At 35.1% G+C, this 8287-nt stretch overlaps 1 non-coding gene across 1 annotated transcript; it reads right to left on the bottom strand.

Annotated features, from left to right (window-relative positions):
- Positions 1-2327: 2327 nt before the first annotated feature.
- Trnal-uag lies at positions 2328-2409 on the bottom strand. The gene has a single exon. It is a non-coding gene; the product is annotated as a tRNA-Leu (tRNA).
- Positions 2410-8287: the final 5878 nt, after the last annotated feature.

Below are 8287 nucleotides of genomic sequence, written 5' to 3'. Positions count from 1 at the left end.
TTCCCCCAAGGCACCCGTGGATAGCGTAAATATCTATTTTCAGACATAGCTTTTAGCCACAAAAAATATCAGCCTTAGCGTTTTTGATGGCGTCTAACAAAAAAAATAAAAGATAAAGAAAAGTGGAAGAAGGAGGTAGAGAGTTTCACGGGAAAGACAAAGTGAGAGAACAAGAGAGAGAGAGAGAAAGTTATGACGTTCATAAAAAATAAAATGTAAAATGTTTTGTTTTTTTGTTTTTGAAAGACACTATGTAGTGGTTATGTGTGTATGTAAACAAATACATAAACCGTTTCTTGATTGAAAGGAATTTATTTACAGGGTTATAGGTACACTACATACAAATGTAGGCAACTGCTACGAGTTGCTTGAATAGAGCACATATTAGAAATGAATGTGTTTGTGTGTGTGTGCGTGTTTCATTCGAAACAGTAGTCGATCGGCACTTTGAGCATTTCTCTCTGTCTCTGTCGTTTGCCCAAAACTTGAGTCGTAGATAGACCTATTTCATCTGTCTGCTCCCGTCTCCACTGCGATAATTCGCTACTCTGATTCACCCTTGTATTTATAATATTTGTGACAGCTAGAAAAACAGACATACTGCAGCAGAGACAGTGCCTATTTAGGTCAGCACTTGTCCAGTTGAACTTAGCCTGACATGGCTGGGATCGCAGGTCAAAGGGAGATGATCAATCACTTTTTGACAGAACAAAGCAATTCTTATTTTCGCGCCTTTGATTGCTGTGGTTTGGGCGACCGAAGATTCTTGGATTCGATTTCGAATCTAGGCTTAGAGAAGGAAGTGCTAATTCTTACAACTATATTTTATAATCATAGTATATATACTTTAGTGAAAATCGTGCGAGTGTTAATCTACAATTTTTTCTATTCATTTCTGTTTATTAACATGTATGCATGCACAAAACATGCAATAGGTGTACGTACGTGTGTTTATGTGTGTTCGTGTCTGTTGCCCATACATATATATTTATATTATATTATATATATATATAATACATATAATATATTTATATATATATATATATATTATAACTAATTTCAACGGATTTCGCCCAAATTTGACGTCTATATTACTTAGTTTGGTTTGAAATAAAGAACTTGATTAGCTTAATAATCGTAACTTAATCCCGGGCAAGGCCGGGTTATACTGCTAGTCTGTGCATATATATATATATATATATATATATATAAGGCAGGATGTGTGTGTGTGTACGTGATTGTAGTTTATGCACATCCACAAATTAGGACGCATGTCGCTCAAATTTTAGGAGGACATTCGTCACGATTCTAGCAGTATTTTCGTCAAATTATTTTCCCCCGAGGCACCCGCGAATAGCGGTAAATAATTTTGAGCCATAACTTCAATTTTCACGGCGGAGAAATCCACTGTAGTGACGCCATTATTTTTGACAAAACATGAGTTAAGTCCCCTTCAAGCGACGGTGTAAAGAGAGAGAGAGAGAGAGAGAGAGATTTTAAAAAATTTCTTTTTAGTGAGTGATTGACAGACAAAAACAGACAGACAGGTGTTATTATGTATGTATGTATGTGTGTGTGAATGGCTTCAGTCACACACACACACACACTCACACAAGCATTTAGGCGTACAAAACAGATGCATGCAATGTGTGTGTGTTGACCAGAATTGAGAGTATGATAGAAGAAGGCTTGCTCTTCCTTCAGTAGAATTCAAATCGGACCGTGTTAACACCAAAAATTATTTACATCAAAAAGGAGCTTTTTTTCTATGAAAATCCCTATTTTTTAACGATTTTTTGACTGCTGTGTCGCCATTTTTCAGTGTATTTCAACCAGAAAAATGTTCACTTAAAGAGAATAACAAGCTACATAATGCAAAATTTCTCTTTTCAAAAATTCCAAATGGAAAGGATCGAAACGAACCTGAGCAACGCCGGGCGATACTGCTAGTCATCATAATTTACTTATTCATTCAAGCATTTATTCATTGATTCTGCCGTATCCTGTTTTGGGTATGGCCCACAGATTTACACAGGTTTACCATGACTCTGCTTCCTAAGAACCATACTATACGCTCCAACATGCAGCATCTTACAGAGTGCAGTATGATATCCAGAATGGTTAAGTTAACTACATTTCAACACGTAATATATGATACCTAGAATAAATAGACTATACCTACGAAGTGTCAAAGAATTCAAATTTGTACGTAACTCAGTGTTTAACGAGGAAAAAAAAAAATGCTATAATGAATCCCTATTCCAAACTAAAGATTTAACGAAATGTAGTAAAAAAATTTAATAGATTACACTTCAAAAATTATAGTGTGGCAGCGGTGGGATTCGAACCCACGCCTCCGAAGAGACTGGTGCCTAAAACCAGCGCCTTAGACCACTCGGCCACGCTACCACGGTTCTTAAAATGCTTCATTTTTACCTTAATATTGTCAAACAAATCACTTTGCAATTTTTTATATTTGTAGGTTATATAGTAAAGGTATTTTATATCTTCGGTTATCCCTTTCTTATTTCACTCACACGAAATCTCTATTATTTCTCAGTTTACTTGTAGCTCACTTCCGGTTGCTCTATCACTGGATAGCAAAAATGACTTATGATGTTTACCGGAAGTTTGTTTATTTTCACAACTGAAAGCAAATATGAATATTATCTTCGTTTCAAAAGTCGAATAAAGTTATTGTTGCTGATTCTCCACTTCATTTATGACCGAGCAGAGCTGACCTATGATCAAAGGCATTCCAGTCTTGGGCATCTCGTTTCTTTAGGGCTATATCAAGGACTTTGCTTATTAAATACGATAGGATGTGATCTGAGGGAAACTTGAGCTACTATTTCTAGCAGGTTCAGTATAGTTGCAGAATCATTACGCTGTCGGATGAAATGCTTGCAATATTTATTCTTAGTTCAAATCCCGGCGAAACTTTTGCCTTCGATCTTTCTGTGGTCGATAAGGCGGAGATCGGGTGTTTCCCACTCGACGCCACCTCACACCCATTAATTCAAAAATTTCGGATTCCTATTTTTCAATATCGGAAAATACGGTTTGCCAATAAAAAAAAAAAATTTTTTTTTTTTAAAAACCCACTTTATCAAAATTTTTCTCGGAGGTAAAGGACATGGACCACCCCTTTCGGGTTTTTTTTTTTTTTTTCATCAGAAACCACTTTTTCGACTGCGTAGATTCCTAATCTGCAAAACAAAATCGGCATTTCAAAATTTTAATCCCCCTCCACCCAATTTTTCACTTTTTTTAGAAATTATTTTGGCGAGATACGTAGAAAATACGGAGATTATGATTCCGAAAAAAAAAAATTTTGTAAAATTTAAATTTAAAAAAAAAAAAAACACCCCTCCCCTTCTACTAAAATAGCAGACAAAAAGTATCTAAACAAAACTCGACATGCTAGAAACAGCAACTAAACGATTAATCACGTTTTCAAAATTTTTATTTCCCCCAATTTTTATTTTTTCTTTGCCAGAGGAGTGAAGAAGGGAAAAATTTAAATTTTGAAAACGTGTTTTTGGTGTTTTCAAAATCTTCAATTTTTAAGCATACTCCAGCCGGAAAGTCCGACAAGCTAGAAAACAACAGGCAAACCGAAGATCCACTTTCTAAATACGAATGACCAAAAATGAAAAAAAATTTTTAAATGTTATTTTTAAAATGTCGTGTGTGTGTGTGTGCATGTGTATCAAAATTTTGAAATGCCTTTTTTGGGGTTTTTTTTTTTTTGCAATTCGGAATCTCCACAGTACGGTGATTGCAAATTTGGATAAAGCATTCTTAAAAAATTTTAAATCTATATTGCCCCTCCTACTCCTTCCAAAAGCACAACGTTTGAGATATTTTATGTATTCATATGTACGTTTGCGCATGCATAGATTTCTCCTAAAACAGTAGACGAAAGGTGTACCACACCATCACTCGATATGCTAAAACCCTAACCCTAACACCCTGACCCTAACCCTAACTCTAAAACCCTAACCCTAACCCTAAAACCCTAACCCTAAAACCTTTAAGCTAAAACCAGTACAAATGCACGAACGATGTCTTGAATAACAGTGACAAATGAAAAATACACTGCTGATAGTTATTGTTCACAAACAACGGCAACAATTTTATTCAGCTGAATACATGTCATTGATTGGTTGAAATTCCTGAAATATTATAACTTTAACGTGAAATAACTTCGTAAATATTAGTTTTTCTCAAAAATGCTAAGAGTAAAAGATGTTTTATATGATACATTCTACCAGTGTCCGAAGTTTGAAAGTGTTTAGTTACAAAAAATTATTTTTTAAATCTGTAGGTCAAAAGGTAAAGAACTAATTAAGGAATCTGGTGTTATTTGGAATTTAAGTTGGGAAATTTGGGTTATTTTAGCCAATCAACAGACAACAGACATTAGCAGCTTGATTTCTTTTATTTAGGTACATGGCCTTTATAAAGAGGGAACACCACAAGGACAGACAAAACAAGACATTGGGGTACATGTAAAACACATATCGAATGGACAATGACAAAAAATGAAGATGAAATGGCTTACTCACCCCTCAAAGCAAGCAGTTTTATTTTACTGTTCACTTTACAGTCATGAATTTTTTTAAAAACACAATTACAACAAATATTGCCACATGCTGTGTTGTGGTTCACTGTTGTGTGTGCCGTTGTTGTGTATGTTGATTTTTCACACTTGATTCTTCACACCATGAGATTCTTTTCACCTGTGTGTTTTGTTTTAATTTTTCTGTGTATTACATATTTTTCTGTACTTCTGTTTGTTGGTTTTTTCTGTGCTTTCTCTGTGTGTTAGTATTTTTACACATTTTTCATTTCATGTATTTTTAGGACTTGTTGACTGGAATTATGATTTCACTAGGTTAATTCTATTCATAAAAAATTTAATTAGGAGTATTTCTTAAACTGTTTGCTTCACATTTCAATAGCTTAACTGAAATTTAGCCCACGTAACAAGAACCAAGAAGGATATCATGGAACAGAGAAACTGTGGGTGATACAGATAATTTGACATTATTTTGAATTCTGCATGCAAAAGATAGGTATTCTTTTTCTTGGGACAAATTTTTTGTTGACCAGTGTTATTCTTATTGTAGTTTACAAATCCAAACATGAAAATGTTACTCAACTTTGGAGTTTAGGAGACAAATGTTCCCTTTTCACACACACATACACTCACACGTGCACTTATATATTAATGATGTACACAAATTCATGATAGTTATTCATACATTATACTGAAATATGCATAAAGTAAACATATGCAGACAAATACATTAATATAACAAATTTTAAAAAATTAAATACAATCGAAGAAGAGACTAAAGAAACAGTACGATGATACATATTGATTTTATTAGGTATTTCTGTTTATTTAAAAACCTAAAATGAACAGGTCAGATGCTAAACTATAAAATTCACAGGGTACAACCTTAAAGTTGACACCACTCAGCTTACTATTGGCTAAAAATACACAGTTTTTTCGATTTTTAAACCTCTCTAACTTCTTTCTCCAATTTTTTCCTCCCCAACATCATACATTCAAAACAACGAGACTGAAAGGATACATTATTATAACCGATTTTCAGATTTTTTACTTCCTTTTAAAAAATGCATATTTTGCGAATGAGTGATAACAGTTGAATAAACTATTCAACTGTTATTACTTTGTATAGTATTATAATACTAAACTATGTATAGTACTATAGAGAGGTTATGTGCTTCTGGCCTGCAGATCTGATGACTCACCTTTATTGCTAAGAGCAATAATAGGTGTGAAATCAAAAGTACCTTCGGTGATCGGCTCCATTTAATTGAACAATGCAATCATTACACCAATTTAAATACAGTGCTATCTTCTGCTGGGATATAATGGGATATAATATGGAGGGCACAGCCTTATAGAGATAGTAGGTATAGATGTGAGCTTTGTTCTATGGAAATTTATGAGATTTTTAAGTACAGAGATAAGAACAACCTTATTAATTATAGATTAGACCTAAGGGTATCATGCTTACATAGCACCGCCCACACATTTAAATATTTTTTAAAACTGATAATAGTAGATTTATCATACTTGGGATTTGGTGGTGGAAATTAACTTCAGATGTCGTATCCTTTATAACTTACCTACTAATATAGATTATATCATATAGTATAATGTGTTACATTACATATGTTATATGCTATATATTATGTTATGTGATGTATTATATGTAATATTACCCTATGGTAACCCCTGCCTAGTTAGTCTGATTTCATCCTATTTGGTGATTACACTACTCCTCCCTTAACTAAATCTTATATTCCCTAAGAACTATACAATCATACATACAATAGCACCTGTAATATTATAACTTACAAAACCATTTCGGCACGAATACCTGAAACTGTCCTCAATAATACCTATTACCCCTTTTTAGGTTACTTTTATCTTTTCCTGCTTTTAATTTGAATCACCTCTCTTTATATATACTTCTTATCTACCTATATAAAAGAGAAAAAAAACTTGCACACTTTGGCTTTGGTAAGGATTCAATGGCCCTAGACGTGCTAGGATCGAGCTGAAAATTGGCAGGGATACTAAATGCGTGGTGAGGATGCAACCCACAATGGTTAAAATTTGTAAGCTATAAAGATGTGGTTGCTATGGCAAAAAGAGTGATTTTTTAAAAATATTTCAGCATTCAGAAATAGATACGTTGTAAGGGGAACAACTCAGTAGTTCCAATGATTACATTTACAAGTAACGACTGTACATAAAATATCAAGATTACTTATCTGTTGCAAAATAATATGTGTGTGTGCATGCGTGAGTGTGTGCATGTGCGTATGTGTGTGTGTGCAGGCATATGAGCGCGAGAATAGGCTGTTAATTCAATCAAATTCTAAAGGATTGAAACAAACCCGAGCAATGCCGGGCAATACTGCTAGTTTTCTATAAATTCTTATTATTTTGATTTCTTATTTTGGTATGTCTTCCTTATTAATCACTTATCTTTTATGTTTTACCTTTATGTTGTTCAGTTCATTTCATTATTCTATCTATTTCATTACCATGTCAACATGTAAATATAGTTTCAATAGTTTCGTCTTCCTCGTAGTTGTCTTAAGATAACCTTAGTTCACACATGTCCTTAACCGCAACATATTCATTCATTCATCTATTCAAGTTTATCACACAGTTACTTATTTCTCTAATTTTGTCTTAGATTGGCTGACCAAAAACTCAGACTTTTCAATTCTATTTTACCATTATCAACATTTGCTTTCTCGTTAAATTATGCTACACAAATCCCATGAAAATATTTTTCTCCCTCGTGTTCTGACCACTACCGCCTCTCTCTCTCTCTGTGCCACACTCTGTCTCTTTCTCTCTTTCGATTACCACTCGCTTCGCCAAGACTTCCTCCACCACCACCACCACCACCCTAGCGCACATACTTGGATTCTCCTACTCGATTTTTTTTTTACCTCTGCCGAAGGAATACATATCCAGAAGATGCTCTCATTTAAATTTGCTAGTTCACGGTATGCTTGCCCCACCCCCTCTGCCTGTACCGGAAGTTCCTATTCTCTATCAACACTACTAAAGGCTTTACACCATCCCCACTCCTACTTAGGGTTTATCTCCTCTGTAAGGTAGTGATCATATAGTGCAAAATATGATAGTGTAGTGTATGCAGGTTGAACTGAAGGCTATTGTTTATTTATGAATTCTATCAAATGCGAGCTTTCTTTTCAGGTACATGAAGCTGCTGTCCTCCATCCCCGGGTCTCATGGGCCCATACCTCCCACACCCTCAGGGTTAGCACTCTCAATGTCGACACACTGAAAGGTAGGTCTGGTGAGATTGTTGAGATGCTTGAATGGAGATGTGTCGATATGTGCTGCATCCAAGAAGTAAGGTGGAGAGGAGGTTCTGCTAGGTTCCTCACAGGCAAAGAACACAGGTACAAGATTTTCTGGGCAGGGAACAGTGACGGGGTTGGGGTCGTGGGTATACTTCTTGTGGAGAAATGGGTGGATAAGGTAATTGAGGTAGTCAGAATATGTGACAGAATACTTAAGATTAGGTTAGTGCTTCATCATGGGTTAGCAACCATTATCTCGGCCTATGCCCTGCAGCTGGGGCTACCCGATGGACAGAAAGACCGATTCTATGACACCCTCTTGCAGACTTGACAAATGACAGGGACCTTCTCTTCATGGGTGGTGACTTCAATGGACATGTTAGACAACATACAG

This window comes from Octopus sinensis, linkage group LG18 (genome assembly GCF_006345805.1).
Source record: "Octopus sinensis linkage group LG18, ASM634580v1, whole genome shotgun sequence".
NCBI classification, from domain to species: Eukaryota; Metazoa; Mollusca; class Cephalopoda; order Octopoda; family Octopodidae; genus Octopus; species Octopus sinensis.
The sequence above is the reverse complement of the archived record's forward strand: the minus strand, read 5'-3'. Positions and strand labels throughout refer to the sequence as shown.